The sequence below is a fragment of the Oryctolagus cuniculus genome, chromosome 18, assembly GCF_964237555.1.
Source record: "Oryctolagus cuniculus chromosome 18, mOryCun1.1, whole genome shotgun sequence".
Lineage (NCBI taxonomy): Eukaryota > Metazoa > Chordata > Mammalia > Lagomorpha > Leporidae > Oryctolagus > Oryctolagus cuniculus.
Genome location: NC_091449.1, coordinates 40,068,292 through 40,095,938, shown reverse-complemented (window position 1 = coordinate 40,095,938; position 27,647 = coordinate 40,068,292). Strand labels below are relative to the sequence as shown.

General features: G+C 51.4%; 1 protein-coding gene and 1 long non-coding RNA gene across 3 annotated transcripts in view; both read right to left on the bottom strand.

The window, feature by feature from the left end:
• Positions 1-27,647, bottom strand: part of GNAO1 (G protein subunit alpha o1) — a 178,316-nt gene that overhangs the window by 38,884 nt on the left and 111,785 nt on the right. The window lies entirely within an intron of this gene.
• LOC138846391 (uncharacterized) lies at positions 1,735-26,746 on the bottom strand. Its single transcript, XR_011383869.1, has 2 exons — positions 10,310-26,746; positions 1,735-9,823 (listed from the first exon to the last, which is right to left on the bottom strand). It is a non-coding gene; the product is annotated as an uncharacterized lncRNA (long non-coding RNA).

Below are 27,647 nucleotides of genomic sequence, written 5' to 3'. Positions count from 1 at the left end.
AAATTAGGAGCTAAAAAAACACTCTGCCCTTCAGTACACTTCTTTTCATTTGGTGTGATCACAAGGCAAGTACGCATAAAACACTGGTACTCCAAACTGACGGTGGCTGGCTGAGGAAAGCCACTTCTTGTGAGACTGAGTCAGGCCCGGTGCTGTGGTGCAGCAGCTCACCCCGCTGCCTGCAATGCCGGCATCCTTTCGGCTGCCCTTTGCAGTCCCTGCCCTTTGCAGTCCCTGCTCCACTTCTGATCCAGCTCCCTGCAAAGATGGGAGTGTGCCTGGGAAGATGGCCCAAGTGCTTGGGAGACCTGGAAGAAGCTCCTGGCTTCTACCAGGTCCAGCCTGGCTATTGTCGCCATTTGGGAACTGAACCAGCAGATGGAAGATCCCCTTTCCCCTCAGACCCCCACCCCCATAACTATGCCTTTCAAATAAATAGACATTTTTTTTTCTTTAAAGCCCAAGTCCTCAGCCAAACTTGTCCCTGTCCTCCACAGGACAACACTTTCACTTGAAAGGACACAGACACACAATGGGGGTTCAGACTTGGGGCTCTGGCAGACATTTTCTCAAAAATGAACCATGTGAACCTATCATTTCAAGGAGAATAACTGATATGTCACCAAAATGATAGAATCCCAGCTTCCGAGGGAAGAACCAGAATTTTGGAAGACTTGCATTTACCCCCATTAGCTTGAAAACTCCCCAGTACCCCAAGACTTTTCTGACAAAACCAGTGTTGATATAAATAGGCCTAAGTTTTCCATACTACATGCTCACATGTGTGAACATGTGAAGGACCAGAGGACCAAAACAGTGTTACAAAAGCATGCATGGGTAAGAGACCCAGTCAAGAGCCGTGGGTTTCAGGACAGGGTCACGGATAAAGTCTCAAATTCCAGATGGCCAATATTATTGAGGAGATTACCCTGGTCCCGTTGGGTGAGTTTCAAAGAATAACCGTCTGGATATGTCAGTACAGTACATTTTCCTTTTTCAATTGCCTGTTTACACAGGACTGTCGCTCCCCGTCTTCATGGGGGAACGACACTAAACCCTGCCTAGGCTTCATATCCGAGTCACGGCACCATTATGTCGCTCCCCCTCTTCGTGGGGGAACGACACTGAACCCTGCGCTGTTCTTTCGTCTGCTCGGCCCTCCCCGGGTTTGCTGCTGGTTCTTCCCGGGTTGGCTACTATCCCTTCCACCTCCGTGGAAGGGCAGTTCCCCCTGGCCGCATTCCCCACTTCCGCAGGGGAGCGGCACACCGCCGGCCGGTTCTCTCGGGGGCTGCACGGGTTCCCTTAGATGTTCCCCATAGATGTTCCCGGTGCATGCCGTTTCTCTCCTCCTTTATAGTCCTCCTCCGCCAATCCTAACTCGGCTGCCCACACGCCGAGTACGCTGCTCTCCTCCAATCAGGAGCAAGTCCTACAGTTTATTAGTTGAACTGGAGGCAGCTGTGTGGAAGCTGTTTACTTCTCTCCCAGCGCCATATTGTGGGAGAGCAGATGCATAGAATAAGTCTTAATTCCAGTAACTTAGTCTAGTCTGGTTGCTCCCCACACAGGACCAAGTTTTTCTTCAACCCAGACAACACATCACAGCAGACTGAACGCAGAAACGCAAGGGAAAAGTGAACCATCTTCTATTAGGCCAGACATTTGAGAGATTCGTAAAATGTCAGACAATGACACACTTGTTTTGGAAAATACAGCAAGTTTTAAGAAAAATTTATTTATGTTAATATGTAATGAATTTATTATAGTTATGTTTTAAATGAATACACATTTTACATTTTCTGTGGTTTTTATTTCTAATGCAATAAAATTGGACAGATTTAACCTACATAAAGAGATTGTTTACTGGGGTCCTCGATGACTTCCAGAAGTGTAACCTGCCAAGTCTGAAAACTGCTAGAGCATTTATCCAACCCAGATGTCATTCCCTAATCCTTCACAACTTCTGCCCAAGTCCTGCATCAGCTGCTGACTAATACTTACTATTTTTCTTAGACACATCTTTGTGCTTTATAAAAGTCATATCCTCATGGCAAATGAAAAAACTTGTATAAGGTATTTTAAATAGAAGACACTCATGAGAATGGCGAAAATGAAAACAGAGCACTATTTTTACACTCGCAGGATCCAGTGGCCTGTGGCAGACTCTCGGCCGAGGCCCCTCGCTCGTTACTGGGGATACGCTCAGCTACTGAGAATGCACTAGTGTCACCCTGAGACTTTCTCCTTGAGGTCCTTGGAAGAGCTGAAAGGCAGGAGAGAGTCACAGCCTGGCCTGGTGAGCCCACAGCACTGCACGTTGTGGTCCTGCCCACTGGAGTCGCTCGTGGCCTGCAGCCGGGATGGCAGGGCCAGCTGGGGAGGCCTCCACCTGCACAGGAGTGACGGATCCAGGGGCTGAGAGGTGGGGCTTGAAGCTGCAGCCCGTACTTCCCAGAGAAGCAAGAATTCTGCATTCCCACCAAAGGTTAGTGGTGGTGGGAAGGATCTGGATTGGAATTAAGGAAGGACCTCTGGGTTCAGGAGTCAGGGCAGACTAGGCAAAGCAGCTCAGGGGGCCAGCAAGCTTAGCTGGGGCTTTCTCAGGGTCTACTGTGAGTCTTGAAGCTGGCAACACACATACAGGTCTGGTGGTCAAGAAAGATCTTGAAGAGATAACAGCAGCTAGTATTTAGTGAGCATTTATCTTGGGCTTTCTTTCACTGGATGTTCATGATTATTATAATTTCCCTCATTTCATAATCAGAGAAACCAGAGCTCTGATGGGTTACCAGACTTGCCTAAGGTCACTCAGCCAGTAGGTGGGAGAGTTGGGTTTGACCTCCAGCTCCCTGGTTCCAGAGCCGACCCCACAGTGATCATGTGGCCTGCTTCTCCTCTGGAGTTTCATCACCTCCCTTTCAGGCCCGGGTAAAGGAACAGGGTGTTGTCTCAGACCTCCAGCGAGCTGGGGGCACTGCTGTGCTGGAGCCCCCCAGCCCTCCGTTTCCTTACAGGCAGGGAAATGCTGGCACTTGGGCTGCTCTCCTACCGCTATCACCTGCTCCCAGCCCTGCTGCTGAGGGCACGGAGCTCCCAGAGGACCTGGCTGGCACCCACCCTGGGGAGCCAGCATGGGCCTGTTGATGACGGCAGTGTTTACTCGAGGCAGGTGAGATGGCGACAGGTGTAAAAAACAAGAGACAAATACTCTCGTCAACCACAACACAGCAGAGGGAGAGTGGTGCATGTGGCTGTGTAGCAGCTGGGCCGGGCAGAGAGGTCCCCTTGGGCCACCCTGGGTGGGGCCAGGAGGGGGAAGACACAGGAGAGCCTGGGCTGGATGCCAGTTCCCTCGATTCCTAGTGCCTGGCCACAAGAGAGGAGCACGAGGTTCAGAGGACTGTGGTGCTGAGAAAGCCTCTGGGAGCATGGCCCCCATCCCCATGTCATCGTCATCCTGACACCGACACTGGGTGGGGAGGGGTGGGCAGAGATGGAAGTGTCAACTCTGCCTCTGCTGCAGAAGAGAGGCCAGCAATGCAACTGCCTACTGTGTGTGTGTGTGTGTGTGCACCCCTTGGCTCAAGGCTGGCACTAACTCCCTGAAACTGCAGGGCTACCAAGGAGGCCACCAGGTACCACCTTGGCTCTAGCTCCACTCCCCTTCAGGGCACCTTTTGCTTTCTCCTTGTTCCTCTCTTACTTTCTGGCCATACCTCTCTCCCTGATCCCCAGCCCCTACTCCGGCCGTGCCCAGGACCGGAAGCCAGCCTATGTAGCTACTCTGCTGGAGCTAGTAAACAGGAGTTCCTTCCTCTGAGCTGCCTGGCTTAGCAAGGGGGAGGCAGCCTGGATTTCAGCCCTCACACAGTCTGTCGGCTGGGATCTCTTCTGCAGGCCACAGACTGCCATGTCACTGAGCTGACGACCTTGGAATGTGAACGTGAAGTGCATCGTGGCTCTTAAGACGTAAGTACATATGTCCCCTGAATTCAGATGATGACAAAGTCCTAGGGGGTGGTGGTGCCACAAGACGGAAGGAGCTGGTCCTTGAGGCACTATGTAGAGGACAGACACCAACCCACCAAGAACTCCTGCCCCAGACAATTAAGTAAGCAAGAAACAACCTACTGCATTAGGGTCATGAAGCGTTTTGGGCGTTTTTGTTACAGCAGCTAGTGGTAGCCTTACTGATACATCCTGCCCATGCCATTCCTCTGCTGGTTTCTGTTTCCTGTGTCACATCTGGCCTCTGTTTAGCCCTAGATTATGGCTTGTCAACTAGCAACACTCTTCTATTGCTTCAGGGAGCACAGACTGCCCTTTCAATAAGATTGTGAGGTGAGGCTGGCGCTGTGGCGCAGCGGGTAAAGCCGCCACCTGCAGTGCTGGCATTCCAGTGGGTGCCAGTTTGAGTCCCGGCTGCTCCACTTCCAATCCAGCTCTCTGCTATGGCCTGGGAAAGCAGTAGAAGATGGCCCAAGTGCTTGGGCCCTGCACCCATGTGGGAGACCCGGAAGAAGCTCCTGGCTCCTAGCTCCTGGCATTGGATTGGCGCAGCTCTGGCCATTGTAGCCATTTGGGGAGTGAACCAGTGGGTGGAAGACCTCTCCCTCTCTCTGCCCCTCCTTCTCTCTCTGTGTAACTCTTTCAAATAAATAAATAAATAAATAAGTCTTTAAAAAAAGATTGTGAGGTGGCAGAGGGCAGAGAGGCATGTTTTCTGGAGTTCCAAAGAATCTGCACCATGCCATCTCCTTTCCTCCACGACAGGGAAGATTCCCGCCCCATACGGTCTCCCAAGCTGCAGCCACTCACAGCTCTTCCACTGCACCAAATCTCTCACTGCATCTACAGGTTTTGGCATCAAACATGGTAAGTGCTCCATAAGTGACTGTTGGTTGTTTGCTGTTTCCTGAGTACACCTATAGTTTAATTTATCTTTAAAAAAAAAGATTTATTTATTTATTTATTTGAAAGTCAGAGTTATTCAGAGAGAAGGAGAGGCAGAGAGAGAGAGAGAGAGAGAAAGAGACAGAGAGAGAGGTCATCCATCCGATGGTTCACTCCCCAGATGGCCGCAATGGCAGGAGCTGTGCCAATCTGAAGCCAGGAGCCAGGAGTTTCTTCCGGATCTCCCACACGGGTGCAGGGGCCCAAGCACTTGCACCATCTTCTACTGCTTTCCCAGGCCATAGCAGAGAGCTGGATTGGAAGTGGAATAGCCAGGACTTGAACCAGTGCCCATATAGGATGCCGGCACTTCAGGCCAGGGCGTTAACCCGCTGTGCCACAGCGCTGGCCCCTAATTTATCTTTTTCTTTAGACTTTTTTTCTACCTAAATGTATTTCAAGCAAAAGGCAGTATCTGTGAAAGGATGTCTGAAGCACTAAGGAGCAGGATATGCACAGGGGCAATCCTCCAGCCCGCCCCCTGCTGCCGGCCTTTGCACAGCCCACTTCACCTCCCACTTGGTGACTTCGCTCCTCCCAGCAGCAGGACTAGGCCTGAGAACGACTCTGATTGGCTGTGAATGTACAGTACTCAACGGTGGGCAGCAGAGGGACTGGAGGAGGCACTGACTCCTCGCTCCATCCCGTTTCCTTCCATTCTTGCATCCTTCCTTGGTTCCTAGGTCTTAGGTCAGGTCAAGATGCATTCATTCACTGATGATACTGCCTCCTAAGAAGGGTGTGGCATCTCATGGGGGCTGGCAATTGTGAGGCCAACCCTATTCCCTCCTATCCCCTCCCCTTTCCCAGCAGCCAACAGGAGCCTCATCTTTGTTGTGAGATCACCCCAGATTGCTTACAGGGAGATGAAGGGGACCCAGGGGCTCTGGCTGTTAAGGAACTTTGTTGTCATGGTGACTGCTGGTTTCTTGGGTATCACCATCCTCTAAAAGGCGTCTGGGAAGGAGCAGGGAAGTTGCCTGCCCATCCCCAGCAGCCCTGGGGTTGAGGCTCCCCAGATGGAGTGAGGCAGCTGCCGCCCTGCAGGACAGAGGGTCCGCAGGGAAGCGCAGAAACCAAGTGCAGGAAGCCTCAGAGGTCCCTCCCATCCCAGTCACCAAGTGAACTCCAGCAAAATCCTCTAGAGGAAACTGTCCCACACCCCAGGGTAGACTTGACCTGCTAGAGAGGTGGGGGCAGGGCGCTGGCCAGGGCATCCTAAACCTTTCCAGGAAGCCATCATCCTCCCCGCCTCCTCCTTTTGTCCTGCTGTGCTCTCAGAGCCCTCTCCAGGGCAGCTCACTCCTCCTCTTCACGCTGGGCGTCTGGTCCCAGGGGCATTGCTCCCTGGCAGAGGCCTCTCCTCTGGCTCACTTTAGTTTGCTGCCAGCTCCCCATCTCCCTTTCAGACCCCTGCCTTCCCCTCCACGTTGGGGTGCTGACGATCCCTAGGTCTCCCCTTTCTTTCTCGAGCCACCTTTTCCCTGGGCCAGCTCGGACCACTCTTCTACAAAGGACGTCTGTGAGCGATGGCCTCCACCGAGCCCTGCCCCAACCCCTTGGTCACTGGCTCCCTGGATTCAATTCTCTCCGGTCCCAGTTAGATCCCTCCCTCCTGGCATTCCTTCCTGCCCTTCCGGTTTCCTGCTGTGTCAGCATACCACCGCTCCTGTTGACCTAATATTTTTTAAAATGACGTTAGACTGACTCAAAAAAAAATCAGCTATACTAAGCTATAATAATCACAAAATCAGAGGTATGTGTGCTGATTTTTCAACATATACGAAAATACTACAACTATTAAAATAAAAAGATATTGGTCCGTAGGAGGCACTAGTCATTTGCATGTCCTCAAGAACACCCACACCACTCTTTGGGGACCACAGCCCCTTCCCAATGGCAGTTCTGTGCTTCTCATCACACAGGCTGGGGACTCCAAGGTCTGCCCTGTTCTCTCCCCTTCCTCCAGCCCAGCAGCAGGCTGATTCCCAGCACTGTCATTTGCCCCTGGGAAGGTCTGAACTCTGTCCCTTCCTCTCATCCTCCAAAGCCACCCCCTGCCTGGATGATGGCAGGGCTCCAAGCCACTTTCCTGGCCTCTACCTGAAGACAGGACTTCAATCAGGCCACAAGGAAACCCTCCCTGGCTCCCTACTGCCTGCCAAGAAACCAAGGCCACCTCTCCCACCACCTCCTACAATTCAGCCCATCTGTCAGCCCATGTCTTTTCGCCACCTCCCCACCCTGCCTCCTGTCCCATGGAGTGGGGAACAGACTTCCGCTGAGCGGGGGATATGGTGGTTAGAGGGAAGGAACGGGACAGAGACCTCTGTGGCTGCTCAGGGGCCAGGTGGGCAGGGAAAGTCAAGTGCAAGTGGACAGCAGTGACACCAAAATGACGGGATTTTGCCTTAAAAGATTTGGGAGGTCGTTTCAGCCCTGTGACTCAGTTTCCTCAGCTGCAAGTGGTGGTATCTACGCCATGCTCTCCTCCCAGGGCCTGGATGAATGTGCTCCCTGGATTGTGACACACTTCAGGCATGTGTGTGTGCATGTGTGTGTGCACCTGGGCACACAGAGATCAGTGTCAGAAGTCTGCATAACATCAACAGTACCAAGTGCCACGCGAGGGCTGAGGGTTAGAGGACCAGGCTGAGTTTCCAAGGGCAGATGGCTGCCCACCTCATGCAGGACTACTTGTCCTGCACTGTCCAGAGAGCAGTGTAGTGGGATCTTGAGCCCTGGGCATCTGTTAAGCCAGCCCCCCTCCATGCCAACTCAGAGCTGCATCTGCCTGCCTTCCAAGTGGAAGTGAACTGGAGCTGCCTGAGCCAGGATTCCAGGAAACAGGGCACAGGCTTTCTCCACCTGCTGGGAAGCCCCTGCAGGGAGGAGCCCCTCCCCAAGGCAGCACTGGGCGCAGTTACACACCAGCCAGGCCCATGTCTACAGTATTTGGGGGAATGCCTGGGACCAGCCCAGGCCAGAGCTCTGCCAAGTGAGTACCCCAAGATGCCAGGCTGGACTGAGGCTCGGTCTTCAAGGGCAAGGCCACTGCCTCAATTAGCTCTCCTCGGAGGAGCGGCTCCACTGATCCCCTTAAAGGCACAGCAGGCACCAGGGCCCGGCCCCCTGCTGCCGGCCTTTGCAGGGCTGCAGCAGCCTTATTGTGCCTGGAGGCCCCATGCTGCTCTTTTCACTCCCAGTGCCTGGCCGGAGGTGGGCGGCGCCTTTGAAGTCCGGTTTTCTGTTCCAATTGGAATTTTGTTTGGAACCGAAACTAGAGAGGCTGCACAATCCGCTTGCAATTGAAAATGCCATCCGGGCCCTCCCCCCACCCTTCCTTTTAAAATGTCATCTTAATTAGATGGAGCCTGGCTTCATGTTTTCTGAATTTCAAGGTAATTTCTCTAGGACATTTCCCTCCTTGTAGTTATTTTTATCGTCAGCGTGAGGCAGAGGGAGTGACAGACACCTCAGTCCTGACACCTCGGCTGGTGACAGTCACTCTCTGGCTCGGCAGCTTGGTCCTTCTGAGTTTTCCAGTGATCCCCCAGAGGCGGCTTTCCCTGACAGCATCTCCCCCCCACCCCTCCAATCTAAGGCACCTATTGTCCTATTGTTCTCATCCCAACGTGGTTTGCTTTTCTCAACAGCCTGGTTTGACTTCCTTCCCTAGGAGGAGGTGAGCTCTGTGGGGGCAGGGCCCTCCTTTGCTTTGCTGACTCTTTTGTTGGTTTAACAAGGTGCTGCCCTAAGCTGACGTGGGTCCCAGGTTACATCTCCTTGTCCTAGGGAGACCTGGAAGCACCCGGATGAGCTGAAGGTGGGCACTGGAAGCAGAGGAGGAGGTGCTGTTCCCAAGGTCTCTGCTCACTTCACCAGGAAACGAAACGCAGGAATATGGGGCCAAAGAGCCAAGAGAGGAACTGAACTGCCCGGGACAGCAGGAGTGTGATGCTGGCTGTCTTGGAGGCTGCCAGAACAGCTGGAGAAACCAGTGCTGGCTGTGTTCCAGGGCAGGTGGGCCGTGCTCCCCGGGCACCTGCCTGTCAGCTGACGGCTGACACAGCCACACAGTACAGCTTGCAGGTGCAGGCACAGGCTAGGTCACCACCCTCAGCCAGCCCCAGGTGGGTGGGCACTGAAGCTCCAACCTGGGTCACGCATGGCAAAGGGCTGTTTGCAAGGGTGCAGCTGTTTGTTTCATTATCTAGATTCATATTCCTAAGCAGTTGTGTGGTTTGGAATATTGCAAAAGAAAACCGGAGGGAGAACTTAAGCTACACAGAAAAGTGGAGACTGCTTGCCTACATTAAAATGAGGAGTTTGTAAAATGGCCTTTGAGCCCAATTGTGTGATTCTATCCACAGGGGCCACTTTCCCCTCAGGGACGGTGAGGAACCAGTCTTCTCTTAGTATGGGTGACAGACACAAAAGCCAGCTCCCAAAAAAGCTAAAATGCCAATGATGAGTTCAGTGCCATCTAATAAATACCTTGTTCTGCACAACAAAGAAATAATTTTCATTTACAGACACTGAAAAATGGCGAACACTTTGAAAGCAGCTTAGAGAAAGGCCAGGGATCTGTGGCCTGAGACGGCCACAGGTGCTGATCACCCCAGAGACAAGACTGGAATTCAGGTAGGGAGTCAAGAGGGCACAGGCATCCAGCTCCACAGGCAAAGCCCATGAGAGTTAAGTAAAGACAAGAGGCCCTCTGGCGTCCAGAGCTGTGGGCAATCCTGTGCCTGGCTGGGAGACTGCCCGCCTAGCCCATGCAGGAGGTTAAAAGGGCATGGCACACTGTGGCCCTGGGGAAAAACCCTGGTCCAGGGATCAGCACACTAAGATCCCCACATAGGACCTTGTCGCTCCCCCTCTTCATGGAGGAACGACACTAAACCCTGCGCTGTTCTTTCATCTGCTCGGCCCTTCCCGGGTTTGCTGCTGGTTCTTCCCGGGTTGGCTACTGTCCCTTCCACCTCCGTGGAAGGGCGGTTCCCCCTGCCACTTTCCCCACTTCCGCGGGGGAGCGGCACACCGCCGGCCGGCTCTCTCGGGGGCTGCACAGGTGTTCCTTCAGATAGATGTTCCCCCTAGATGTTCCTGGTGCATGTTGTCTCTCTCCTCCTTTATAGTCCTCTTCCACCAATCCCAACTCTGCTACCCACACGCCGAGTACGCTGCTCTCCTCCAATCAGGAGCAGGTCCTACAGTTTATTGGTTGAACTGGAGGCAGCTGTGTAAAAGCTGTTTCTCCCTTCTCAGCGCCATATCGTGGGAGAGCAGATGCATAGAATAAGTCTTAATTCCAGTAACTTAGTCTAGTCCGAGTTGCTCCCCACAGGACCTGACTGCTGGCAGGCAGCAGAGGCCCCAGGCACATTTCCCTCATCCCCACTTCCTGTTGAGGGGCCTTGTAATTGTCAATTAGGTAAACAGCTCCCATTGGACCATCTGGAAGGTTACGTGACCTTCAAGCTGATTGGAAAAGCATAGAGGCGCCAGTATCTGATCTATCCTATAGAATTAGTGTTGCTACCCTGAGCTAGCTACTCCCCTTTGCTTGCCCTATAAAAGCTCATGCCCGCTGTTTATAAACAGACATGTTCACCGACACTGTCTCTGGTGCTTCTTGTTGAAGAAGGCCGTCGCTCCACCATCCCGACAGTGTGGGCCTCACAGGATGAGCCCACACTCACCCATCTGCAGCCTGGGTTCACAGTCTCTCCCTTGGATCCTGGCTTCCTAGGCCAGGCCCCCTCTTGTATCCTGGGTCTGCCAATGTGCTGGACACATAGTAGGTACTCAGTAACTATTGTTGAATGAACAAACTTAATAGAGATCCCAAAAAAGGCAGTGAGGGGCTGGCGCTATGGCAAAATGGGTAAAGCCACCGCCTGCAGTCCACTTCCAATCCAGCTCTCTGCTATGGCCTGGGAAAGCAGTAGAGCATAGCCCAAGTCCTTGGATTCCTGCACCCTTGTGGGAGACCCAGAAGAAGCTCCTGGCTCCATGCTTTGGATTGGCGCAGCTCTGGCCATTGCGGCCAATTGGGGAGTGAACCAGTGGATGGAAGACCTCTCTCCCTCTCTCTCTCTGCCTCTCCTCTGTGTAACTCTGACTTTCAAATAAATAAATAAATCTTTAAAAAATTAAAAAAAAAGCAGTGAACCAGAAGTCCAGAAAACTTGGAGCACAACACAGGTGTTCTGCCCTCTGTGGCCTTTCATGTCCCTTCCCCATCCCAGACCCTAAGATGACAGAGCCACAGTGGATAGATCAGAGATGGTCTCACTTTGAGTCAACTCTGATCAACTCCGATCAGCTGGTGGTGGCTGCCTGGGGCACTGTTTTTTTTTTTTTTTTTTTTTTTTGACAGGCAGAGTGGACAGTGAGAGAGAGAGAGAGAAAGAGAAAGGTCTTCCTTTTCTGTTGGTTCACCCCTCAGTGGCCGCTGCGGCTGGCATGCTGCAGCTGGAGCACTGTGCTGATCCGAAGCCAGGAGCCAGGTACTTCTCCTGGTCTCCCATGGGGTGCAGGGCCCAAGCACTTGGGCCATTCTCCACTGCCTTCCCGGGCCACAGCAGAGAGCTGACCTGGAAGAGGGGCAGCCGGGACAGAATCCGGCACCCCGACCAGGACTAGAACCCAGGGTGCCGGCGCCGCAGGCAGAGGATTAGCCTAGTGAGCTGCGGCGCCTGCCCTGGAACACTGGTTTTACTGAGAGGATTGAGGCCAAGTTCAACAATGTGACTGACAAACGCAGACCGCCAGGACAAGCAGTGGTGAGCACTGGTAGTATGCAAGCCACACCTGGGCCACTCTTGAATGTGTAAGGTTGCTCTGCTGCAGTAAGCCCACAGGCACTCCAGCAGCCTGACAGTCCCCGTGGCCTCTGGGGCGCCATCTCTAACCAAAGTCTCGCTGCCTAAGTTGCAGCTCGGGCTCTGCCTTCCAACCTTGGCCACGTCAGGGGTCGAGACACACAGACAACAACACCATCTGCAGAGCACCCTGCAGTCAACACAGGGAGACAACTCCTAGGGCCTATCCGTAACCATTCTGTGTCCCAGGCACGCTGGTGCAGAATCTCACCCCTGAATTCTACCACCTGGCTGATGAATGGGCTTCCGTTGTGAAGGTCTTGAAAACAAAGCTGATGGCTCTGGGGCCAGGAGCTGAGTTTTCCCCTGAAACACCCCACTCCAGGCATGGGGTGGTGCACAGAGCTGGGCACCCACAGGTGGTGGTGACATCATGAGAAACTGGCCTGAAGTGGGTAGGATTAGCCGTAAGAGGCTGCACAGGGATCCTGTGGCCCATCTCCCCTGGCCCTGCCTTGACTGAATTGGAGGTCCTGTTTCAGATTAGGGATGTTCCAGAGATGGCTGAGACGTCCATGAGCCCAGGCAGAGGAGAACAATCCCATGCACCGGGTGTGTGCTGGCTGCCTGTCACAGCACTGCATCCTCCCAGAAACTTTTAGGTGGAATTATTTATAGACAGAAAAAATGTGTTTTCCCATGATTCATTCAATTAATTATAAAGCAGCTGTTTTTAATAATTTGGAACATGTAAGAAAAGGGAACTGTCAGGGCAAGCCATAAATATAAAGTTGAGGATGCAAGGTTGGGCGGGAATCCACACACACACACACACATGAGAATTACCAGTTGCCTGGGTCCTAACAGCCAGTACGAGGGGGTGGGGCGCTGGGTGTGTTGAAAGTAGCTTCCGGGCAGCAGTCAGCACACAGGCCCGGATCATGGAGGCTCTGGCTGTCGGCCACAGGAGGGAGTCTGCGAGGGACACTGTAGTAAAGCTCACGCTGGCTGCTGTGAGTAAGTCCAACCAAACAGGCCACTGTTTGATGATGATGATGACAATGATGATGGTGGTTTGGAGAATGTGGGGCCGGAAGAGCCTGCAGAAGCGATGCTGTCTATGTTCCCTCAGGCCACAGGTGGCAAACTGAGAAACAGAGAGGTGGTGGCTAGCTCAAGGTTCCAGGGTTGCTGGTGGCTTGGCTGGCAGCTTTAAGCAAGCAGATGGGAACAAGCTTGGGCTGGCTGGGAAGCAGGGGCTGGGCAGGAGAAGAGGCAGGTGGTAGAAGAAAACACTTAGGGAGAGGCCAGTGTTCTGAACCAAGGTGTAAGGGCCTAGGGAACCTTGGTGTGCTGGGCTGGCACTGGGGTCCCTGGGCACTGACCACTTGCGGGTGAGGAAGGGTTGTCAGAGAGGCTAGGAGTGGGTTCTCAGGGAAGATCAGAGGAGACTGTTCCCAGTCATATGAGACAGGATGACTCAGCAGGAGGACCTGTGCTGGGGCACACAGAGCTCAGGACTTTCTACCCACATTGTGAGCAGTAGTAACTGGGCTTTGGCACCAGGCCTACTAGCCTCTGGGAGTCTTAGCGTCTTCCCCTGTACAATGGGGATGGTAACAGCGTGTACCTCACGGGATGGCTGGGCGATTTAGATGAGTGAGTGCAGTCAAGGGCTCAGTGTACCAAGTGACTCGTAGTAAGAATTCAACACAATGGCCACTGTGGCTTTTATGGCTGAACCCCTCAAGCAAGCAGAATGGCTCCACTGTGTTCCCCTTGGAAGAAAAGCACAGTGAAACATGAACAAGGTGGCTGGGGGAGGGAGTGGCTAAAAATAACTCACCCAAAAAACAACAGAGCACGTAACCAAAAAGCGAAAAACCCGATCTCCCTTCATACACATGCATCTCATAATAATAATGAAAAACATTACCAGCTTCTGTGATAACTGCTTAGAGCAGGGACGGGAACCTTTTTTTCTGCCAAGGGCCATTTAGATATTTATAACATCATTTGCAAGCCATACAAAATTATCAACTTAAAAATTAGCCTGCAACAGATTCATTGAATTTTGAAACCTACCTGTCTATGGTTACCTTGGCAGGGCCAGACCAAGCAATTCTGCATGGTCCATGGGCCAGATGTTCCCCACCCTGGCTTTGAGGGTCGAGAGAGAGAGTCCTATCTCCTATAACCTCTTTATCCTCTGAGTAATGGATTGAGAGCAAGGCAGAGGAAAGGCAAGGTCTGCAGGGGCAGAGCTGGAAGCTTCAGCTGGGTTTGAGCCTGGCCCCTTCGGATCCCACAGTCCATGTTTCTGCCCCCCTCCCAGCTTTGACCCTTGAAAGCAAATCAGAGCCACTGCGGTGGACTTGCTGAGATGCATTACATGGTCTGTTTAATATAATGGTGGTGGTGGGGCTTGAAACAGAAAAGGGTCATGACCCAGCTCAACTAAAGTAAGCCCAGGCTCCATTGTCTTGACCACCTTGGTTGTCTGCCATTTCCACTGTTCATCAGTGGCCACTGTCAACACCAGCTGGCCTGAATTCACCATGGCCATGCAGGCCAATATCAGGGCTCTCAGGAACCTAAGGGACCATGGTCTTGCACTGGGCTGAGAGAGCTGTGGCCACTCAGTGGAAGGTGAGCTGGTGAGAACCACCAGTCAGGGAATCATTAGTGGTGAGGGTCTGGCTTCTGGAGCTAAGACTGTTTGCTGGAACGTTGAGTCAGAGACAAGTCAAACTCTCTAATTTGTAAAATTCAGTTAAGGCCAAATCCCTCTCACTGGTGGTTCAACTGGCAGCCCTGAAAGAGACCAAGAAAACTTGGGCCCTGACATGCTAGCAGCTCCATCATTCAGGAGCCTTGGGCCCAGTGGGAGCAGGAGTCTTATTTTCAGATCTATTTGTATTAAAGTTTATATTTTTAAGAATATTCTGATTTGCTTTTCAGGGATAACCCAAACAGGAATCAACTCATTTTATAGTTGAGAAAAATCAGGTTTGGTGAGGGAAGAATTTTACCCAGCGAGGCATCTGGAGGTGGGAAACCCTAGACTTTGGTCCTGACTCTGTTTCTGTTTGCGTAACCTCAGCAAATCTTGGCTTTTCAGTCTGTCAGATAGTCCCAGCTTCTCATGTGCCATGAGGATGAAAGGGATGCATATGTGCCACTTAGCAGAGCCTGCAGCACACGGAGCAGGCAGGGGATGCCAACTGTTACTACCATGCACGGGGCCAGGAGTGAGCCGAGGCTGGGAGCCAGGCAGTTACCACCTCAACCTGGAGTAGTCCCCTCACCATTATTTAAACTCCCTGCCCTGTATACCACCGTCTGGTGCTTTTGTTATCTGCCTGTTTCTTTCCTCTCAGTTCTGTGGGAATCCCTTGCCTTGGAGGCCCTGGCTAAGTGCTCACACGGTGCCTGGCAAACAGCAGGTAGTTGGTGTAAGCCTTTTAGTACTATAGAGGGCTCTCTGGAGATGGGACAGAACAATCTATCTTCTTGGAGAAGGCGCATGTCAGACACACAAACCCACACAGAGGAACTACACATCCAGCGACACATGTATGCATGAAATACACACACGAACACACATCAGTCTGACTTTTATTCCTGGAATTGCAGCCCTAGCACCACAGGTTAGGGACACACAGGCATTGAAATGGACTCTAAGGCACAGAGTCTGTTCTGACTGTCTGGGTCCGTGGTGTGCGCTCTGCTGATTTCTCCGGGTGGAGGCACAGACTGGGCCACGTTGCTTGTGGAAGTATTTCTACCCTGCTGAAGATGCCCTCTCCTCACCCTCTTTCTTGTGTGCAAGCAGCTACTCTGTGCGCTCCCCATGCAAATTTCATAATGTTCTGAAATCTTGCCCCACATAAATAGAAATCGTTCAGTGAGGTATAGAATACACTGAGTCCATAGCTTATTGGAAAAAGTGATTCAGAGATGAGAGAGAGAGAGGAAGGGAGGGAGGGAGGAAGAAAGAGGAAGGGCTGGGAGAGACCAGGGAGGCAAGGACAGGGAGAAGCAGAAGGCCCTCTGGGGCCGGGTGGGGCAGGGGCAGGGGCAGGGGCAGGGGCAGGGGCAGGAGGCACCGCGCATCCTTGGCAGTCACAGCTCTGCCAGTCACATGCAGCATCACACCAGGCCCTCTCTGAAAGGGCTTTTATTTCCGAGAACTGGACACAGCAGATCAGAGGGAGCAGGCCCCGGGACTGCTCCCCCTCTTTTTGGTGGGGTTCACTGCAGAGCCTTTTCTCTAGCCAACCTGACACCAGGACTGGAGGCCTCACCCGGAGAGTGAAGTGGAGAATATTTGCTAGAGCTTTCTGAGACAAGGGTAACCCCATATGGCTCATATGGATAAGGCAAGCTCTTCCTCACTGCAGGCCTCTCTGTTCTGTTTTTAAACCCTGGGACACTCCTGCCCTTACATTTATACTGTGTTTCATTTACTAACTCACTTTTTGAAAAGTGAAACCTTGACTTTGGCCTTATTCTAACACACAAGTAATTGTGAGCTACATGGGCTACATGCTTATTTTTCTGCATTTATATTGAAACATACAAATCACCATTAAAATGCAGCTTGTCAGCTAGGGGAATGGCAGAAACACCAGAGTGCCTGGCACAGGGCCTGGTGTGCATGCATCTCGATGCATGTGGGCAGGAGGTGTGGGCTGGAGGCAAGGTGCCCATGGGCTGCCAGGGCAGATGCCAGTTCAAGAACCCTTCCCCCGTGTGGTGTTTCAATCCCCTTCCTACCAAAACCTGGATCCACTGTGGCCCAGGTGTGTCCTTTACCTGTCTCCTCCCCACCTTTCTTACACTACCTTCTGTCTACACGCTGAGAAGCATCCTACACACAGACAACTATTTTCTCATCGTTTCATCCCACACAAAGGAGGGAATACACTGTCCTCGGCCCAGCCCAGCCGCAGACATCTTTCCCATCTTCACAACTCCCTCCCACCCAATTTGGTGAAACCCAAGTTTCCAAGGAGGGAAAAAGCACTCCATCCAGCACTGCCTAGTTATTTTCAATTCTGTCTAGCTGACTAACCCAGAATTTCCTAATTACAACTCCACCAGGAAGCTGTAAGTTTCATCAAAAACAAAAAAGAAAAAAAAAAAACAAATTCAAATCTTACTGCACACCCTCACCTTGTAAAACAAACAAACAAACAAACAAGCAAATCCAGCAAGGCTGGTGCACTGTGTCCCTGACATCATGCAGCTGGAGGCTGTGTGCTTAAAGGAAGCAGGCTTGGGTTTGGATTCAGAAATCCTGGGCCCAAGTCCAGACTCTGCATTCACAGCTGTGTGAGGTTGGGTGAGGTCCTTGAGCTCTGTGAGCTTCAACTGCCTCCTCTCCAGCTGGGGCTCAAGGTGGTGCTGCACGCTGGTGCGGCTGTGTGTGGATGGGGCCGGGGCAGGCTGCTTAGTGAGGTATGAAGCAGCACGCGGAAGTGAGAGGTCACATTAGGGCCTGGCCCTGAAGGAGCTGGGCGGGGAGGTGGAGTTTATGTGACTGCCCCTGGGTCTGGGGACTCCTACTTGGACAGGGCTGTTTTCTCTATTAGCTGGTGGACAGTCCTCACTGGGAGATGCTCCCTCTTCCAGGAGTATTAGCACTTTGACCAGGATTCGTAGACACTTGAAAGCCCAATTTAATGCCCAAAGGGTTCTACTTCCAATTGGAGAATTTTACATATGGGGGAGGCATTTTGAGTGAGGCCCCATTATCTCTCTTAGCTAACGCACCAGGTAGGAAGAGTTCTGGGATGGTTACAGCTTCTAGAGAACTGGGGTCCTCTCACTTCGTTCCTAGGGAATCATCTTGGGTCCTTGGAACCAACTCAGTCTCTGGGAGCCCCAGCCTGCTCCCATCATAGACTCTGCTGAGCTCCCAGAAAGCAAGGTGCTCTGACTAGAGACAGAGTTGCTTTCCACTCTTCACCTGCCTTCGACCCTTGCTGCGAGGCCCCACAGGTTGTCGCCGGTTGAAAGCCAGCTCTGCAGGTGCTGGGCAGAGACACCCCCATGAGCCTTGATCCTTGGCCTCAGCATCTGTGTGTTCTGCTGGGTAGGCGCTAGGGACAGTGAGAGCCCAGTCACTCTGCTGAAGATACTCCAGCGAGACCAGTGAGCCACTTCTGCAGCCCTGTTCACGTGAGTGTCCTTGAATGCAGCCTTGTGGAGGCTGCTACAGCTAAGCCCTGCATGGGAAACAAACGCTTCTCCCTTCAGAGCTAGAGGACTTTGTTTGGCTGAGCTCAATTCTGGAGCCTGTTGCCCAGGCAACGGGTCTTTGGGGATTTACATCTTGTGTATCACAAACGGAACAGCCATTCAGCAAGGAAGAGGGGTAAGAAACCCCGCAGCACAAAACCGGTGTGCCCCCTCTGCCCCAAGAGCGCTGCCTCAAAACAAAAACCAGAATCAACCACAAACATTTCCCACAAGCCCATTTGGCCCTGGCTGGCAATCAGCCAAAGAGGAATTCAAACTTAATCAAACTTTCATTTCTCCCTTGTAAAGCTCAGGAAATCAGTAATTGGTTTTGTAATTGAATTTTCTGATCACGTATCAAAGGAATGGGTCCTGCCAAAGGCCAGGAATGGTCTGTCTCCAGTGAGGACAGCCAAGGTCCCTAATGGAGGCTCTGGAAGGTAGTGGAGGAGAATGAACTGCTGGTTGACTAAGAATAGAGCCAGTTATTTATAACCCGCGAGAAGCCAGCGACAGCACAGCCTGGTCCTTACAAAGTGGTCTCCCCCAACACCCACCCCAGGAGACCCGGGTCTGATTCAGAAAGCAAGGTGCGGGCAGTTGCGGCAGTGGCATGCAGGGTAGAAAACAGAGAGGCAGCGGCAGGGCAGCTCTCTGGTAAGGAGCTATTCCAGGAGCACTGTGGGGAGGTAAGGCTGCCCAAGCAACGCAGTGGCCTGGGCAGAGAGCAGCAGGGCTGATTCAAGAGCCATCCTGGAGCAGTGAGGGGCACATGGGAGCACAAGGAGGAGTCCAGGGTTTCAGCTTGCATCAGAAGGCAAGCTGAAGGAGCCTGTTTGTGTGGCCTGGTTTTACATGGGGCGGGCTTGGGGAGCTGATGGGCCTTTGCAACAAGGCTGCTAAGAGGGACAGACAGCTCAGCTCTTGTGTTCCCTTGCTGAGTGCTGGGCCCTGAGCCTGAGAATGCTTTAGGATCGCCATCTCATTTGATCTTTACAACAGCCCAGAAAAGCAAGACTCAGCAGAGGTGCAGGTCCTGCCCACTATGAGCTGTGGAGCTGGGACTCGGACCCAGGACTGTCTGACCCTGGTGTCCACAAGTTCCATCCCCAGTGCCATGCCACTTCTGTACCTTCAGATGAAGATATCTCACAGCCAAAGAGAAACACTTAGAAAAGGCTCCCCAGTACTCAAAAGGGAGTGGGTGGAAGCTTGAAAGTAGACAAATCAGCATTCATTAATTAATCCATTTAAATATGTAATGGTAAAGGCAAGCCTCAGACTGAGACAACACAGTACATATTCTGACAAAGAACTTGTATCAAGGATATTAAAAAACCCTTCCTACAACTCATTAAAAAGAAGACAACCAGCAAAAGGTGAGAAATGAAAGATCTGAGCAGTACTTTATAAAAGAAGATATACAAATGGCCAAAAGAGCATACTTTTAAGGTGCTCAATATCATTAGTTATCAAGATAATGCACATTAAAAGCACGGTGAAATATCACTACGTACAAACTAAAAGACCTAAAACTAAAAGGACTGGCAATCTAATTGTCAATGAGAACACAAATAGGACAAAAGGAACTCTAACCTATTGCTGGTGGAGTTTTAAACAATACAACCACTTTGGGAGGCAGTGTGAGAGTTTCTTATATACTTTTTTTTTTTTTTGAAGATTTATTTATTTACTTGAAAGGCAGAGTTACAGACAGGTAGAGGAAGACAGAGAGAGAGAGAGAGAGAGAGAGAGAGAGTCTTCTACCTGTTGGTTCACTCCCCGAATGGCTGCAAGGGCTGGAGCTGGGCCAATCTGAAGCCAGAATCCAGGAGCTTCTTTCAGGTCACCCATGTGGGTGCAGGGACCCAGGGACTTGGGCCATCTTCTACTGCTTTCCCAGGCCAAAGCAGAGATGGATCAGAAGTGGAGCAGCTGGGACTTGAACCAGCGTCCATATGGGATGCCGTCACTGCAGGCAGCGGCTTTACCTGCTGTGCCACAATGCTAGCTCCTTCTTATGCACTTAACAGACCCTTATCGTATGACCTAATATTCCATTCTATATATCCACACAAAAACATGTACATAAATATTCTAGCAGTATTATTCATAGTAGCCCCAGAATGGTGACAACTCAAATAAATGCTCATTAACAAGATGAACAGATAAACAAATGATGGTCTACACTTGGTGGGAGTTTGAAGCTTTGTTATAATGAAGCACCTGGGTGTTACGGAGCCAGGCAGAGGGTCCGGTAGGAGCATTACTAGTAGATACCTGGATTCCATGCAGCGTCCTTCAAATGAAACAAAAAAGCCAAGGCTTCTGCTGTGGTTGGCTGCCTCCTTCCTCAACCCATAGGAAGCTCAAGGTTTACAGAGGCCTCTTCTCAAGTTAGTGCCAGAACCAGGACTGCAACTGGACTGCTCTTGAAGGGCCTGGCCTGGAGGTCAGGTACACCTGGAGTCTAAGCAGACGTGCAAACGACTTAACCTTTCTTTGCTCATCTGCAAAGTGTCAATATCACACCTATTACAGTAATGTTGGCACAGTTAAATGACATTATGTGTTATTTCCTAATAACATTAGTATCTGACACTTAGTGAGCATAGACTATGGGCCACGCACTGTGGTTAACCATTTTAAATGCCAAACGTCCTATCTTCTGTATACATTATGGGGATGTGCTATAGAGGAGGACAGTAGGAACGGAGGTCACACAGCTAGCAAGCACTGGAAGCACAGTTCAGACAAGGTGCTCTGCCACCTGAGCCTTCTCACCCGTACAAGGGTCTCAAACTCAGTCATTCAAGTATTCCTCTCTGCCTCCCACCCCCATGTCAGCACAGCCCTGAAACTAGCCTCTGCTTAAACAATGTTGTGACATAAGAGTTCTTTGGTTTGCTTTCAAATATGTACAAAAACAGGTATACAACTCTAAAGGCAGAATAGGGCCAGTGTTGTGGTGCAGGGGGTTAAGCAGCTGCTTACACAGCAGGCATCCCGTATCACATGCCTGCTTTGAGTCTGGAGCACTCCGCTTCCAGCCCAGCTTTTGCTAATGTGCTTGGGAAGTCAGTGGATAAACCCAATTGCTTGGGCCCCTGCTACCTATTGGAGACCTCAATGGGGTTCCTGGCTGCTGACTTCAGTCTGGCTCAACCCTGGCTGTTGGGGTCAGTTGGGGAGTGAACCAGCAGATGGAAGCTCTGTCTCCCAGTCTGTCTTTCAAATAAGCAAAATCAGTCCTAAAAGAAATAAAAGTAGAAATAAAGGATTTATTCACATGCCATTCAATCTCATATTCTACCAAAGTGCAAGTTCCATAACGGATGAATATGGACATAACACAAGCAAGTCCCAGAGTACTGCCTGGCACGTGGCACACGGCAGCAAGGCTCCAGAGCTGCTGCGCATGTCGGCATCAGAAGGGCTGGGGTATAGGAGGGAGGGTGAGGAGAGGGGACGTTTCATAGCCATCCCTGACAAGTGACCATGCAGCCTTGCCCCTTCATGGCACCGAGGAGCAATGCACTTTAACTGCTCTGCCCCGACAACTCATCCGGGTCCAAGTGAGGAGCAGACAAGAGACAAAGAAGCCAAGGCAATGGATCTCTCACCACATTAGCGGCACCGCTTCTACGAGCTGGCAGCCATCTGGCTAAAATTCACGCCCGAGCACTGGGCCAGCGACTGTGCTCCCTGTTGAGAAAAGCATTGTGTCTTTTCTTCCTGAGGTCACAGGCCTTTTCTGGATCCTCCTGCAGTTAAGAGTGACCACGGAACCAACTTCTGGCCAATGAAATGCAGCTGGGCCCCCAAAACTTCCCCTGTAACCTTCCATGTGCTCTCCTTTCCCTGGCCACTGGCCTGATGTCCCAGCAGATGACCCCAAGCTGAGGCTGAGGGGGACAGTGAAGCCACAGGACCACAGGGAAGGACAGAGTAGCTCCCCACTACTTTCACATTAGACTGGGATGCAGGCAAGAGCGAATCCTTGATTGTGCAAAGCCACTGAGATCCTGGGGATGTTTGGCAGAACAGGCTGACGTTTTCTAGAGTGTCTAGGAACTTCCACTGCTACCATGCTGGGGCTTACGCCTGGGAGGTATCAGCATGTTTTCTCGTATTGTGCGTCAACAGTAACCAAATTGGGCAGCAGAGGTAAACTTATGGCTCATGAACCACGTATGTGCTGTGTGGTCAGACACACTGGTTGGCTCTATTTTAAATTCCAGACTCAAATTCTGGCTCCATTTTATCCACAGAGTAGAAAGACATGAATGTCTTTTGAGACTGTTCTGGGGATGCAGTGGGCTAGTATGTGCGAACATCTAGGACACAGTGGGCACTTATGAATGGTGGGTGCTCCCCTCTTGACATACTCATCACATTCAGGGGGTGGGGCTTGGCAGAGCTCCTCATATGGCCTCAGGACTCGCAAACCCAGGGATGACTGTGGTCTGGGTAGAGATCAGATTGTCTGGTGGGCAGGAACCTGCTGAGGGACACTGGGAGAGCATGCTGTCTGTGCAGCAGGAAGGTACGCAAGAAAGGCCACTTCCTGTAGCCCTGGAAGCACACAGGCTCCAAAGACACAGCAAGAGAGGTGGTGCTATGGTCTGAATGTGTGCGTTCTTCCAAAACACTAATGTTGAAAACCTAATACCATTGTGTGATGGTATTAGGAGGAGTCTTTACGGCCAGCTCCGTGGCTCATTAGGCTAATCCTCCGCCTAGCGGCGCCGGCACACCAGATTCTAGTCCCGGTCGGGGAGCCGGATTCTGTCCCGGTTGCCCCTCTTCCAGGCCAGCTCTCTGCTGTGGCCAGGGAGTGCAGTGGAGGATGGCCCAGGTGCTTGGGCCCTGCACCCCATGGGAGACCAGGATAAGTACCTGGCTCCTGCCATCGGATCAGCGCGGTGTGCTGGCCACAGCGCGCCGGCCACAGCGGCCATTGGAGGGTGAACCAATGGCAAAGGAAGACCTTTCTCTCTGTCTCTCTCTCTCACTGTCTAAATCTGCCTGTCAAAAAATAAATAAATAAATAAATAAATAAATAAATAAAGGAGGAGTCTTTACGAGGTGATTGCGTCACCAGGGCTCTGTCATCATGAACTGGATTAGTGCCCTTACAAGAAGACTTGAAGAAGCCTAGTCACCCCTTCAGCCTCATAAGGGTGTGCACTAGTAAGCACCATCTAGGAAGCAGAGAGCGAGCCCCGATGGAACACCGAGTCTCCTGGTGACCTGGTCCTCCACATCCCCACCTCTAACACATTTCTGCTGTTTACACATTACTAGTCCAAGATATTTTATTACAGCAGCCTGAACAGAGACAAACGAGTAGGCCCAGAAAAAAGGAAGCCTAGGCAAGGGAGCAGGGGCAGGGGCAGAACAGGGATGGACATCAAAGGAGACGTCAACAAAAAAGTGGAAAGGCGACTCACAGCACACAATGCTTCTGTGAGTCGTATCTGTGATAAGGGACTTGTATCTAGAGTATATAAAGAACTCTGACAACTCAACAATGAACGAAATGATCCAACTAAAAATTAGGCAAAGGTTTTGAATAGACGTTTCTCCAAACAAGATGTGCAAATGGCTAAATACACATAAAAAGATGCTCAACATCTTAGTCAATAGGGAAATGCAAATTAGAACCACACTAAATTACCATTTCACACCCACTAGGACGGCTATTATAAAAGCAAGTGAACGCAGAGAAACTGGAACCTTCATACATTAAAGATGGGAATGCAAAATGGCGCAGCCACCTCAGAAAGCAGGTTGACAGTTCCTCAGGAAGTTAAACATAGAATCACCACATAACCCATCTGCTCCACTCCTAGTTACACACCCGAGAGAAATGAACACGGGTCCACTCAGAACTTCTCCCTGAATGTTCACAGCAGCATTGTTCATAGCAGCCCCAAAGTGGACACAACCCGGACATCCATCAGCTGAAGAATGGGTGGACAAAATCTGATAGAGCCCTACTGTGGACTATCACTCAGTGGCATCTTGGATAAACCTTGAAAACATCATGTGAAGTCAAAGAAGCCAGACACAAGGGATCACACGTTGTATGACTCCACTTCTATGACGTGTCCAGAATAGACAAATCCCTAGAGACTGAAAACAGACTGCCGGTTGCCGGGGACTGCGGGTGGGGGAAAGAAGAACTGCTAACGGGGATGGGGTTTCTTTCTGGTGTGCCTGACCTCTGTGCCCTGCCTGAAGAGGAACTCAGCCTCAGAGGAAGACGCAGTCAGCTTTCAGTGGGCATCGTCTCTCACGCGTGTCCCGTGTATGACCTGTTCTCTCTCCTGCACTGTGCTTGGTCGGGGGCGACGTTTCTATTCAGTAGTTGAAGAAATTGTGATCTGGGCTGGCACTGTGGTGCTGCAGGGAAGGCCACTGCTTGGGACACCTGTATTGGAGTGCTTGGTTCAAGTTCCAGCTACTCTGTGCTTCTTTCTGATCTAGTTTCCTGCTAATGCATGCTGGGAAGCAGCAGATGATGGTGTAAGTATGTGGGTTCCTGCTACTCACATGGGAAACCCAGATGGAGCTCCTGGCTTCTGGATTTTTCCTGGCCCAGCCCTGGATGTTGTGGTTATTTGGGGAGTGAACCAGAGGATGGAGTATTTTTCTCTCCCTCTCTTTCACTCTGCCTTTTAAATAAGTAAACCATTGTGGTACAGTGAGTTAAGCTGCTGCTGTGACACCAGCATCCCATATAGGTGCCAGTTCAAGTCCTGGCAGTTCCACTGTGTATCCAGCTCCTGCTAATGTGCTTGAGAAAGTGGTGGAAGATGGTCCAACACCTCGAGTCCCCGCACTCACGTGGGAGACCCAGATGGAGTTCCAGGTTCCTGGCTTTGGCCTGGCCCGCCACGGCCATTGTGGCCATTTGCAGAGTGAATGAACCAGCAGCTAGAGATATTCTCTCTCTCTCTGCCTTTCAAACAAATAAATAAACCTTAGAAAGAAAGAAACTAAGGCCTGCAGGAAGGCCTATGAGCACTCTGACTTTAGAAGTCATGTTCCAAACTCATTCTGGTTCTCTACATCCTGATTTTCACTCACTTTCCTGCTCTGATTTTGCAGGAAATCACACAGGAAGCAGGAAGCGATGGTCCAGGTGTCCAAACATCTGAGTTCAAGAACAGTTCTGCCACTGATGAGCTGCCTGACTGCTGGCAAGTCACTCGACTTCTCTGAGCCTCAGCTCCCTTATTTGTCAACACCAGTGACACCTGCTCCACAGATGGGAAATCCAGAGCTCATGCTACATGGTGGAAGTGAAAGGCTTTTGTGCCAGGTCCAGGGCTCATAAAAAGGAAATAAAGGGTTCCCTCCCACAGGTGCTCACTGCAGAGCTGTGTTACTGGCAAAGGCCTATGCCCATGCCAGGTAAGTTACTTTCAAGGATCAAACTTGGGTAGTACATCAAAAAGGCTACATTATTTTCTTTTCCTTTTAAGATTTACTTATTTATTTGAAAGGCAGAGTTAGAGAGAGAGAAAAAAAGAGAGACAGAGAGAGACCAAGACAGAGATGGAGAGAGATACATCTTCCATCTGCTGGTTCACTCTCTGAGAGGGCCGCAATGGCCAGGCCTGGGCCAGAGCAGAAGCCAGGAGCCTGAAACTCCATCCAGGTCTCCTGTGTGGTGGCTGGGGCCCAAGTACTTGGGTCATCTTCTACTGCTTTTCTATGTGCATTAACAGGCAGCTGGATTGGAAGTGGAGCAGCTGGGTCTTGAACTGGCATGCACAGGGGATAACAGCACTGTAGGTAGCTTAACTCACTGTACCATAACACTGGCATCAAGGCTACATCTTCTTAGTAAGAGTATGATGGACTATGGCCAGTGTTGTGGTGCAGTGGGTAAAGCCACTTCCTGAGATGCAGGCATCCCACGTTGGATTGCAAATGCTTATTGAGGCTGTGCTGCTTCCCAATCCAGCTCTTTGCTAATGTGCCTAGGAAAGCAGTGGATGATAGCCTAAGCACCTGGGGGCCCTGCTGTTCTTGTGAGAGACCCAGATGGAGTTACTTGGCCCAGCCCCAATAGTAGTGGCCATCTGGGAGAGTCTGGGGGAGTGAACTAGGGAATGGCAGCTCTTCCTCTATGTATCTCCCCCTCTGTCATTCTGCATTTCATATAAATAAATATTTAAAAAAGTAAGAGTATGATGGTCCCAGTGTCTCCCCAAATTCATATTTTGAAGCTCTGATGACCAGTCTTGGCTCTATTTGGAGTAAAGTTATATAAGGTCATAGGGATGGGGCTCTGACAGGATTAGTGGCCTCATAAGAAGAGACAGGAGGGGGCCAGTGCCGCGGCTCACTAGGCTAATCCTCCACCTTGCGGCGCCGGCACACCGGGTTCTAGTCCCGGTCGGGGAGGGAACAGGATTCTGTCCCGGTTGCCCCCTTCCAGGCCAGCTCTCTGCTATGGCCCGGGAGTGCAGTGGAGGATGGCCCAAGTGCTTGAGCCCTGCACCCCATGGGAGACCAGGAGAAGCACCTGGCTCCTGCCATCGGATCAGCGCAGTGTGCCGGCTGCAGCGTGCCGGCTATGGCGGCCATTGGAGGGTGAACCAATGGCAAAAGGAAGACCTTTCTCTGTCTCTCTCTCTCACTGTCCACTCTGCCTGTCAAAAAAAAAAAAAAAAAAAAAAAAAAAAAAAAAAAGAAGAGACAGGAGGGACGACTTACACATTTTCATGCCCAGTCCAACAAGAGTCCTCACCAGAAACCTCATCAGCTGGAAGCCTGATCTTGAACCAGAACCCTGAGACATAAACGTCTGTGGTATAAGCTACCCAGGTCTGTGGCACCTTGCTACAGTGGCTGGAGCGTCCTAGTATAATGAGCTTGCATGTAGCAATGTGCTGGACACTCTTCAAGCCCTCTGCATTGTTCCAGGCACCAGGCAGATCCCATTCCTATCTCCATTTTACAGTGAAGGAAAGGAAGCGCAGAGCAAGCAGCAGCACTGGGCTGAGTGTGTGATCCTCAGCCTCTGCACAGGGCTGGGAAGAGGAAACTCTGAGCTCCCTGTGTGCAAAGGGTCTCACCTGCTGCTGGGCCGGCACTTACCAGGGGCTCCATAAACATCAGAGGAATGTCTAGGCCCAGAGCAACCACAATCAGAGAGTTCCATAGCGGCTAGTCCTTTCTGGCTCCCCCTACACACATCACCATCTCTGCCTTCTTACCCTATACCTCGAGGGTTCTTTAAACCACAGACTCAGGGCCTGCAATGTACTGCGGGGAACCCAGGCCAGCCGACTGCATGTGTTTTTAAGCTATTCTGGCTGGTTCTTCCAGTGATTCTCAGCTACACACACGGAAGCCATCTCCCTGAACACCTGTGGCCCCTTGAATCTCAAGAGCTGCATAGCCAGCTGGCCAGAAGAGCCAGTGCAGCATGTATTCTTGGGTTTTCAAAAGACCACACAGCTAGCTGCTGGCAAGGCTAGGTCTGAAATGCAGAAGTGCATCAATGGGCTCTTGTCAGGCCAAGGTTTGAGGATGAGGAATGGATCCAGCTGCATGTCCCAGACCTTGACTCTGCCACACGTGTAGGCCTCGCAT